Genomic DNA, 12194 nt, shown 5'->3' with positions numbered 1-12194 from the left:
GACAGAACAGGCCCAACAGGAATATGAGTCTTCGGATTTGACAAATGAACTTGGAAAAAGCCAGATTTGGAAAGAAAAAGTTTGGTCCAGCCCCCTGCCAAGCAGGAAACACCATCAGAGCACTCCTGACATATGGTTGTCAAGCCTCTGCTTAAAGACCTCCAAAGAAGGAGACTCCACCACACTCCTTGGCAGCAAATTCCACTGTCAAACAGCTCTTACTGTCAGGAAGTTCTTCCTAATGTTTAGGTGGAATCTTCTTTCTTGTAGTTTGGATCCATTGCTCCATGTCCGCTTCTCTGGAGCAGCAGAAAACAACCTTTCTCCCTCCTCTATGTGACATCCTTTTATAGATTTGAACATGGCTATCATATCACCCCTTAACCTCCTCTTCTCCAGGCTAAACATGCCCAGCTCCCTTAGCCGTTCCTCATAAGGCATCGTTTCCAGGCCTTGGACCATTTTGGTTGCCCTCCTCTGGACACGTTCCAGTTTGTCAGTGTCCTTCTTGAACTGTGGTGCCCAGAACTGGACACAGGACTCCAGGTGAGGTCTGACCAGAGCAGAATACAGTGGCACTATTACTTCCCTTGATCTAGATGCTATACTCCTATTGATGCAGCCCAGAATTGCATTGGCTTTTTTAGCTGCCGCATCACACTGTTGGCTCATGTCCAGTTTGTGGTCAACCAAGACTCCTAGATCCTTTTCACATGTACTGCTCTCAAGCCAGGTGTCACCCATCTTGTATTTGTGCCTCTCATTTTTTTTGCCCAAGTGCAATACTTTACATGTCGGAGCCAGCCATTACAAATGGCGCAGTTTAGCATAAAATAAAGACACAGAGAGCCAGCAATATTTTCATGGTGGTATGAGCAGCTCCTTTCGAACTTCTCTCTCCTCCAGTAGCTTTTTTATTATCCTTTGTTCTCTCTCCAGCCGCATGGCCATTTGCCAATGTCTCACGTTACCTCATCCGGTCAAGGCTTTTATTACACCCATCGCCTTATAGGGTCATGCCCTTAATACACTGCAAGGCACAGACATGCAGGTCACTGAGGTCAGCGAGGCACCAGGTGGCGCTACAAGCCTGAGCCATGACTTCATGGCTCCCACATGCCCTCTTTCTTTATTTTATTAATCAGAGTCATATATGTCAGTACCAATACGGTTATATCGAGCGCGATAAGCGACTCTTGTGACACCGGAAGCGGGCCGCGGACTGAAGAACCATGCAGTATATATAGAAATTAAGGAAGGAATACATTGGATACAGCAACACAAAATAATGCAAATAACTACTATAATGATCACTAAAATCAATACATGTCGAAGCCAACTTCCATCCGGAAGCTAAGAATATAAGAATTCTGATTCCAAGCTGCATCGTAGGCTTCCTTTCTAGTTTATTAGCCATGCACTGGTGTCACTCCTATAGCACTGAGATTGGTCACTGTATGTTCCTGTAAGAGAACAAGAGCTATTAAAAGTGAAATTCAATGTATATTGACAGTTTGGATATATGCCCCATGATTCTTTCCCCTCTTTAATTTGAAAACAAATGGGGGCAGGCTCATGGAGGGTCAATTGTACTGGAGGCCAAAAAGTTTGCTTAGGGGATATAATATTAGTAAATTGAAAAGATCCATTGACAGGCACACCATGAAGCATTATGCCGGAATGACTGGCAAAGGGCGGCATGTGCATACACAGCCAACACTTAGAAGCATGCAATAAACCAGTAAACATAATCATATCTTGTACAAAAATATTATTCCTCCATATCTTATGATAATTTTCTCCCCTAAAAGTCTTATTCAACAACTCTGTTTTTCTAGTTCGAAAGTGGCTGAGCCGTGGATACTGCCAGCCAGAGTAGGAAGCTGACAACAGCTGCTTGCCAGCCGATGAGGTGAAATATGGTGGTTTCAACTGGACTGGGTCGTCAGCTTCTCTTCCTTGTATAAAGGTGCAGCAGAGGATGGCAAGGCAAATGGTTAGGAAGGCGCTTCCGCGGTTGAGGAGGCTCGCCATGGCCGCACGCATCGAGCTGGAACCCACAAAGGCTTGTCCTCGACGTCCACTGCCGCGTACCCTCGTCCCCACGTGATCAGCGGGACAGGTCCATGCCACGCGGGATCAGGCAAGCGTCGGTACACCACCAAGGGGCGGGGGAGTGCCTCCTCCTTCCTAAAATGCAATTCAGCGGGGGTATGGGTCCTAAGATGTGGATATAAAAGATGGTTAAGTACAAAAAGAACTTGGTGGACTGCCGAAGGGATATCTGCTGTTAGTATGCTTCGGCCGCCAAGCTGTTTAAGCAATAGTGTTTTGAACGTCAGGTGTGCTCTTTCCACTATCGCTTGCCCTGTGGAGTTAAAGGGTATACCATGAGTTAATTTCACATTCCACAACATACAAAATTCCGAAAATGTTTTAGAAATATATGCTGGACCATTATCAGTTTTGATACGCGCAGGTTTACCCATGACTGAGAAACAGCGGATAGTGTGTTGAATGACATGCCGAGCTGTTTCCCCACTCATGGGTGTAGCCCATATGAATCCAGAGTGGGTGTCCACCATGAGGTGAACCTTGGAGAGTGGAGCCAACACAGGTGTGTGTGTGACATCCATCTGCCAACACGCCAATGCAGACGTGCCCCTAGGATTGACAGCATCAAAAGGAATGGCCAGCTGAGATTTAGAACAAGAAGCACATTGGGAAACTATATCCCTTGCTTGGGCCAAGGGAATAGAAAACTGCTTTGCTAATGCTTTCGCAGGAAGGTGAAAGGTGTTATGACATAGTATAGGATCAGAAAAGAGAGAAAAGGCAGAAATGTCCCTCAAAGCCGCATCTGCTCTTGCATTGCCCTCTGCTAAATACCCTGGGTGCGATGTGTGGGAGCGAAGATGTGCAACATAATAAGGGAACTCTCTGTGCTGAAGTAAGGCCTGCAGGGCAAGAAACAAGGAAAACAAGTCAGAATCCAAGGAAGGAGTTATATAAGATATTGGTAAAATAGCAAAAAGGCGATATACATACTGAGTATCCACAATAAGATTGAAAGGTTGAGTAGGAAAGGATTGAAAGGCAAGAATCACAGCCGCTAGCTCAGCTCGCTGAGCAGAAGACTGTGTGTGTGGGGGGGGTAAATAAACATTTCCATTGTCCTCCCTCCTCCCATGTCACTACCCCGCTACTTCTTGTTCCATCCGTGAAAAGGGTCAATGCAGAGGGGAGGGGTGTGAGAGACAAGGGGGTAGCCAAAACATAGGTGACCTGTGTCAGAAATGTCAAACGGTCATCCTTTGGAGGGTTAAAAATGATGACACCTATAAAATCAGCTAAGGCAATTTGCACGGCAGCATTAGTTATGAATAAATGCTGCTGTTCAGTCTGTGAGAAGGGCAGATATATTGATGCAACATCAGAACTGCTCAAAGCTATAGCACGTGAACGTCCTTTGATAACAATGTCTGATGTGGATTCAATTACGGAATAAATGTTTTTTGGTGGGGTGTGCGGTAAATGTAGCCATTCTATAATGCAGATAGTCTTCTTCCTTTCCGTCTGAGCATATAAAATTCCTGTTGGCAACAACGGTGTAGCAAACACTGCCAGATGCAGCTCGTATGCAGAGGCTTCTGTGATCCTGTCCACGAGAATAGATCGCAGGTGCTGATTAACGGTTTGTAATGCAGTGATCATTGCCGAAGTGACCTGGATTACATCTGCTGGATCCTTGTGTCCTGCGAGCGCTGAGAACAATGGTGATAGTGTGCTGGTAGGTAATGCAAGGAAAGAGCGAGCCCAATTCAAATGCCCAAGAAGTTGTTGTAATTGCACAAGCTTCATGTTTGAAGGGATAGTCAGTTGGGGAACAATAGGCAGCGCTGCTTGTGCAGAGACTTTATGTCCCAAGTAGGTGGCGGGCAACGTCAATTGAATTTTTTCAGGCGCTATACAGAGTCCCGCTTCCGCTAATGTGGCAGAAAGTTCTTGAAAAATGCCTGGCGGGAGTTCCTTAGCAGCAATTAAAATGTCATCCATAAAATGATAACATATAACCTCTAGGTGGCGCCTGCGGAAAGGTTTCAATGCTTCACCCACAAAATGTTGACAAAGTGTAGGGGAGTTCCGCATGCCTTGAGGCAGGACAACCCACTGATATCGCTGGGTGGGCTGCGAATTGTTATATACTGGCAATGTAAAAGCAAACCGTTCCCTGTCTGCTGGAGCCAGTGGGATAGAAAAAAAAACAGTCCTTTAAATCAATCACCGCCAACTGATATTCTCGTGGGAGCATATTTGGATTTGGCATGCCAGGCTGTAAAGTTCCCATTGGCTGTATTTGTTGGTTAATTTTCCTCATATCCTGTAAAAGACGCCATTTGCCTGATTTTTTCTTAATAACGAAAATTGGGGAGTTCCAGGGAGATGAGGACGGTTCAATGTGGCCAAGGGTCAATTGTTCAGAAATAAGCTGGGCCGCTGCTGCTAATTTTTCTCTTGGTAGAGGCCACTGTTCTACCCATACTGGGGTAGTGGTGATCCACTGTAATGGCAGAGCGGTGCGTGGAAGTGCAGGGGCGGCCCTTAGAATAAATTTGACTCCAATTTGGTGTCTGCAATAGCCAAAATATTGCGCCCCCATAAGGAGACTGGAATGTCCATTATTAATGGATAGAGGGTGATCTGAACCCCGCTATCGCTTTGGATGAGTATTGGGTGGAGACTGCGCCGTGCCTGTGATTCACCTCCCACACCAATAACTTGTGTGGCTGGACAGGTGGGCCAACTGGAAGGCCAAGCAGATTTTGCCACGACTGTTACATCCGCCCCTGTGTCCAGAACTCCCTCAATGCGTCGACCTCCCACTGCCAGAGACACAGAAGGGCGCAAGGCTGTAATGTTCATGGCTGCTGCAATTAGGGGTAGTTGTTCGGATGGGGGGGAAATGATAATCTTCGCCACTGAAGTATTTGACTGTATTCTGCATGGACGATCCGCATATAGCATGATCTCAGGGAAATTCACATATGGTCCGTGTGTTAGCATCGGTACCGCATGAATTCCTGTTGCCTGTGCAGATAATAGAGGTAATACCAGACAAGTGGCATGATTGTCTAACCCTGCTTCAGTGAGAACATGAGTCTTTAAAGGGCAGAAAGGCAAATGGAATTCCACGTCCTGAGTCAGGTGAAGCCGTGGTGCTGTCTCCCTGGACTCTGGGGGGTCCCCTATTGATTTGTCTGGGCCCGGGGTGGGCCCTGCTGCCAGTTTCCCTGCTGTTGTCCTTGCTGATTTTGGGCAGTGTACTGACCCTGCTGTTGGTTTTGGGGAAGCGATCTGCATTGATTGGCCCAATGAAAGCCTTTTTTGCAGATTGGACATTTGGTAGAAGGACGCCTAGGCTGTTGCGTGGATCTACATTGCGCCTTAAAGTGTCCTGGTTTGCCACACTGGAAACAAGTTTTATCGGTGGCTACAGGCTGGTTTTTATTTAGAGCTGCTGCCAGCAGATGAGCCTTGTGGGCGGCTGTACCTACAGACTGACAAATGCGAAGCATGGCTGCTGTGTCTGTGGCAGGATTGTGTATTATCGGTCGTAACGCAACCTTACAATCCTCATTGGCATTTTCAAAGGCCAATTGTTTGATAATTATTTGTTTGACTTCAGGATTTTCAATTTGGCGACTCACTGCTGTAAGCAGCCTGTCCATAAAGGAAGAATATGATTCTCTTGCCTCTTGCCTGATTGAACCCCACCTTGATTGAATACTGGGTTCTGGGATTTTTCTCATTGCTTGTTTAGCAGCAAAAGCAGTGTCCCTCAATAAGATTTGCTGCAGTGTGGCTTGCACTGAAGCTTGAGCGAAGGGACCACACCCCATCATGGCATCTATGACGTCTGCGAGGGTAACATTTGGATTATTTCCTCTGACTTGTTGTAACAAGGCTGGAGCATAAGCACGGCAGGCAGTTTCCCATTCGTGGGCAAACAAAACACCAGCTGATGGGGGTAACACTGTATGGGCCAAAAGCTTGATGTCCTCTGGAACCAAGAGCTGGGCTAATGTGGCTTCTAAAAGCGCCTGCGTATATGGGGCTTGGAGTCCATTGGCCTTTACTGACTGTTGCAGCTCTCTCAAGATCTTAAAGTCAAAAGGTTGGTGTTGGGCTTGGGTGCCTGCCGGGACACCAGCAGGGGGCACAATAACAGGGAGTGCCATAGTATCCTGAATTAAGGAACAGGCAAGGACTGCACGTTGAAAGGGGGTAGCTGGTTCTGCCGCTGAAAGATTAGGATCATTGCCAGCCAGACCACGGTATTTTTGCAGGATTGGGTCCTCTGGTGAGGAACTGTAGTCCGGAGGTTTGGGGTCTGGGGCTGCTGGCAAGGCGAGTGCTGGAACAGATGGCAGCACAGCAGGCTGAATTAAAGAAGCTGAAGGTTGTGTTGGCAATGCAGCCATGGAGATATTTTTTGGTGATAAAGAGCCCATGGCGTAACGAACCTTGCACCATGCATTTAGAATCCAAACACCTATGCTGGGGTGCCCATGAAAATGTGCCCCAATCTTGTCCCAAAGTTTAAATTCCCAAGTCCCATCTGCAGGAAATCAGGGGGAATGCTCTTCGATGGCCAGAATGAGCTGTATCAAATAACCCTCCGGAACTTCCAATTTGTTGGAGGAGAGGAGAAATTTTAAGTCTTTTAAAAATTTCTGTTGGGGAGTAGACAAAGAGCTGCTCATTTTTCTAAAATCGAGATAAAAAAAAGAGATCGTACTCACCGGGATCTTTTTAAGATGATTAGCGCTTGCAACCCTTGCCGGGCGTGGTGAGCCGATGATATCCTTTGCTTGGATCGAAAAACCTCACACGGTTTTCTTTTAAAAGCCTCAGATGTATTCTTTTATTCAGCCTCACACGGTTTTCTTTTAAAATCCTCTTAGTCTGCCTCAGACTGTTTTCTTTAAGTTGCCTCACACGGGGCACCACTTGTCGGAGCCAGCCGTTACAAATGGCGCAGTTTAGCATAAAATAAAGACACAGAGAGCCAGCAATATTTTCATGATGGTATGAGCAGCTCCTTTCGAACTTCTCTCTCCTCCCATAGCTTTTTTATTATCCTTTGTTCTCTCTCCAGCCGCATGGCCGTTTGCCAATGTCTCACGTTACCTCATCCGGTCAAGGCTTTTATTACACCCATCGCCTTATAGGGTCATGCCCTTAATACACTGCAAGGCACGGACATGCAGGTCACTGAGGTCAGCGAGGCACCAGGTGGCGCTACAAGCCTGAGCCATGACTTCATGGCTCCCACATTACATTTCTCCCTGTTAAAATTCATCTTGTTTGTCTCAGAAGACGTACCAGTAGAAGAAGAGGAAAGATCATCTCGGTGCCTCTTAGCCCTGCATTTGGAGCGACAACTCTTCTGCCGCTTGCCACCTGAGGAAGGGACTCTAGGCACTGGGAGATCCTTTTCTGAAGACTGGATGCTGAACACCTCCCTTGAAGGAGCCGATCGAACCTGCACAGAAACATAAGCATGCAAGGAGCTAGGCTGGGAAGAAGATCTCCCCCCCAACATGCTGAGCAAGCTGAGTCCCTGAACTCCCATGCCCTGGGGGTGCAGACTGCAGATGGGGCAGACCGGACTGGAATGCCCGCTGAATCATGGCATCCATACTCCTAGGCTGACCCCTGGGACTGGCTGGGACTGGGATCCTAGAAGGTTGGAATTGGGAGAACAAGGCGCCAGAGGAATCAAAAGCCTCACTCCCTTTGCTAGTATCAGAAGGACCATGAGCCTCGAAAACCGTAGAGGAGGTGGAAGGGCCAGGCTGAGAAACAGGCTGCCTTCCAAACTGCTGAACCAATGACTCCAGTTCTGTGTTAAATCTAGCCAGGGCCACAGGATCTGATCCAATTGTACCCAATTGTACCCATAATTGTACCCAAATGATCCAGTGTCTGCTGGGGAACCACTGGAGAAGGAGTAGAACACAAAGCCTGAGACGGGCCTCTGATCACCCATTTAGAAGGGAGAGCAGGACTAGGATTCCTTTTAACAGGCATCCTGACCTTTTAATAATCCGATAGAATTGGCAGAACTACAGATAAATAAAATTGCACTGGGCAATTAAGATGGCGCTCCCGCCAAAATTCTGTTGTAGATGTCCCCCACGAAAAGAAGGTACAAAATGGCGGCTACACTGACACGGGGGGGGGGCTCCCAGCCTGGCAAATACCCCACAGAAATATTTCCCCTGAAATAATGTGAGAAAGGGAGCCGCTCAGAGAGGGAACTCTCAGGATTTAAGAAATCGGCTCCATTTCGCAAGCCCCGATGCTGCAGCCACAGCCGGGGGACGGAGCGAGCTGCTGCACAGAGGTCCAGCCACTTAAAGGCAGCAGCAAGCTCAGAAAGCCCATGGGGCCGAAGCCCCATGGGGCAAAAGCCCCTTAAGGGGAAAAGGGGGAAAGGCAAGGTAAGGAGGGAATTATTGTGAGGGGTAAGCCGCTAAAGAAAAATTGGGAAAGGATGGGAAATAACGAAAACAGATCACCAAGCGGAATCGTCAAAGGTAGATCTCTCTCTCTCTCTGCTCGCAGTGGACATGTTGCTGGTGTTCCGATGAACGCACGGAAAGAAGAAGCTCTGGGTCACGAGCATAGGTATATATAGGTCCCTTGATCCGTTTAGCCTGTGTCCCATTGGCCTGATTAAACCCTGCATCAAGGGACCTACCAATTGGGTGTTGTGGCTATCCAAACGTACCCACCCACAAGACAGGGTTTGGTTGCCAGGTCTCACCACAACACGTGCCCTCTTTAAGGGAGGACCCAATAATGTACAATTTTTCTCATTGCACCTGTCACTGTGGCTTTGAGATCAGCAGTTGGGGAAAGAAACTAGGTCACTTGGCTTGTTGATGTGCTGGCCTCCTCTGCTTGCTCTGAAGCTTTTTTTCTTATCTGCTGCTGCTCCCTCTTTTGCCACTTCAGATCCTCCCCCCCCCCCCAAGTTCTCTACAGAGCTTCCCCTTCACTCACGGAGAAAATACCAATGTGTTAGCAAAGAGGAAAGCCCAAAGAAAGCCATAGGATAAGACAGCAGTTGCCAGTGGAGGGTGGGAAAATGGTCGAACAACAGGTGAAGCAGCCCTGGATTCCAAACTGCTTCAGGCAGTGCCAATAGGGGTGAGCAGATGAAGGCAATAATGGGTGAATAGGAAATCTTGCTGTAGCATTCAAAATGGAGAAGAGGAGGTTAAGGGGTGATATGATAGCCATGTTCAAATATATAAAAGGATGTCACATAGAAGAGGGAGAAAGGTTGTTTTCTGCTGCTCCAGAGAAGCGGACACAGAGCAATGGATCCAAACTACAAGAAAGAAGATTCCACCTAAACATTAGGAAGAACTTCCTGACAGTAAGAACTGTTTGACAGTGGAATTTGCTGCCAAGGAGTGTGGTGGAGTCTCCTTCTTTGGAGGTCTTTAAGCAGAGGCTTGACAACCATATGTCAGGAGTGCTCTGATGGTGTTTCCTGCTTGGCAGGGGGTTGGACTCGATGGCCCTTGTGGTCTCTTCCAACTCTATGATTCTATGATTCTATGATTCTATGACTGAGCAAGACTTTGAAATTTCCTTCAAGAAGGGCTTCTGCGTCATCAAGAAGAACAGAGAGGACATTTTGCATGTGAAGTTTGTAGATGGCTTGTTCTTGATGACTTATGATGACAAAGCTGTTGATGTGTCTAATGTTGACTCTTGTTGTGTTGCACAGACTAACAAAGTTCTTCATGCAGGATGTACCGTATTTTTTGCTCCATAAGGCGCACCTGACAAAAAAATGCACCTAGTTTTTAGAGGAGGAAAACAAGAAAAAAAATATTCTGAACAAAACAGTGGCTGTATGATTTTTGTGGTTCATGCTGTGGCCACAGACATGTGATCTGACGGTGAGTTTGGGGTAGCCCAATGCAAAAATCCTGAGAATCCATGTGGATCCGTGCTTTGTAACCACGTTTTTGTGCCATTGCGGCCCCAGGCAACATTGGGTGCATGATTCTTTTGGTGCAGGCTGTAGACATGGACATGCTATGTGATCTGATGGTGAACATGGGGTGACCCAATGCAAAAATCCTGAGAATCCATGTGGATCCGTGCTTTGTAACCACGTTTTAAGTGGGGAGGGAAAACACGGAAGGGACAAGGAGCACGCGTGGGGGGAGTGGAGAAGGAGGCAGCTAAAAACGGAGAAGGGTTTATGGGGAGGGAAGGAAAAACACTGAAGGGACAAGGAGCATGTGTGGGGTGTGTGGAGAAGGAGCTTTTCAGCTCGCTGAGCCGGGGAGGGAGAGAGGGAAAGAAAGCACGGTTGCTTTAAAGGAGCCAACCAGACAGGAGCGGCTTACACCCATTGAAGTGGCTCCTCTTCTCTCCTACTTTGCCCTTTAAAGCAAGCGGGCTCTCCTTCTCTCCCTCCTCAGGCACAAAGCCAGGTTGGTCACCAGAGGTTTTTCACAGGTGCCAGGACAGGATTACCACAAGACCTACTCACCCACCGTCAAGTATGAGAGCATCAGGCTTATGCTCAAGATTGCCGCAGAAGAGAAACTTCACGTTTCTCATCACAATGTGAACACGGCTTTTTTGTAAGGGATTTTGGGGGAGGAGCTGTACATACTTCCACCTGATGGAGTGCAGGTACAGAAGGGAATGGTCTGTAAACTACGGAAATCCCTATATGGTCTCAAGCAGAGTGCCAGGTGTTGGAACACAAAACTCACTGAGACATTGCTTTCTCTATGTTTTCACCAAGGCAAAGCTGATCCATGTGTGTTTGTCAAAGAGGAGGGGCAAAACAAACTGTATTGTTTCTGTTTTGTTGATGATCGTTTGCTTTGGAAGAATCAGACTTTGTACCAAAGCACCCTAGCTCAGCTGAAGGAGCACTTTGACATGAAGGATCTTGGTGAGGTATCCAACTATCTTTCTCTGCAGGTGGAGAAGGACCAAGCAGGTAATTTTCTGGTACACCAAACACAGAAAATTGCTGATGTATTAACCAGGCTGAATTTGGTTGATGCAAACCCAGCAGACACACCGATGGTGACAGGTTACCAGGTAGAGAGTACTGCTGAAGCATTTTCTGACACCACACTGTACAGATGCATTCTAGGCAAGCTGAATTTCATTGCTAGATGTTTAAGACCTGACATAGCTGTAAGCACTAAACTGCTTAGCAGACATGCCAAAAATTCTACTGTTCAGGGCTGGAAAGCTCTGAAGTGCATAGCTTGCTATTTAAAGGGCACTTTGCACTGCAGGCTGAAGTTCACAAGTCAGAAGACTGGAGGTCTTGAAATCTTTGCAGATGCTAGTTTCAGAAGTGATGCCACGGATGGTGCCAGCACTTCTGGAGTGTGCTACATGTACAACCATTGTCTGTTTGACTGGTTGTGCAAAAAGCAGACGACAGTAAGCCTAAGTTCCTGTGAAGCAGAACTCAATGCCCTGTCATTTTCACTCATGGATTGTGAATGGTTGATGCAACTGTTTCAGGACATCAAGATTTCTGTGAACTGTCCTATACAAGTGTATCAAGACAATAGATCCTGTTTGGCTTTGCTGAACTCAGAGAGTTGCAAGCAAAGAACCAAATACTTGCAGATTAAGTTAAATCGTGCAAGAGAATGTATTCAGAAAGGACTCATTCAGGTGTCCTACATGCCAGGAAACAAAATTCCTGCAGATCTGTTGTCTAAGGTTGTTAACAGAGAACAACTTAAGGTTTATGTACAGAGGCTGCAATTGGGTTGAACCACAGGTACTACAGGTTACACAGAAAGGGGGAGGATGTTAGGATATAGTTCCGTTCCACCTTAAAAGGGACAGGCATGGCTGTTGTGTGTCACATGCCTGTTTACTTCCAGCACAGTCTGCTGGGAACTTCTGTCTATATATTGCTTTTGTGTTACTGCTGTTTTGCTGGACACGAAGGGAAGCAGACATGTTTTTTCCTTTGTTCCTGAACTATGCTGAATAAATGCTGTAAATATGCTTACACGTGACTCTGTCCGCTACTTCTGTTGCAAGAAGATTTATTCACTCTGCTAATAGAGCGTGCACAGCTTCTAAACGTATCTGAGGCTTGTGTCGCTGTTTGA

The sequence above is a fragment of the Podarcis pityusensis genome, assembly GCF_964106645.2.
Source record: "Podarcis pityusensis genome assembly, chromosome: 7".
Taxonomy (NCBI): Eukaryota; Metazoa; Chordata; class Lepidosauria; order Squamata; family Lacertidae; genus Podarcis; species Podarcis pityusensis.
This window is presented reverse-complemented; position numbering follows the sequence as displayed.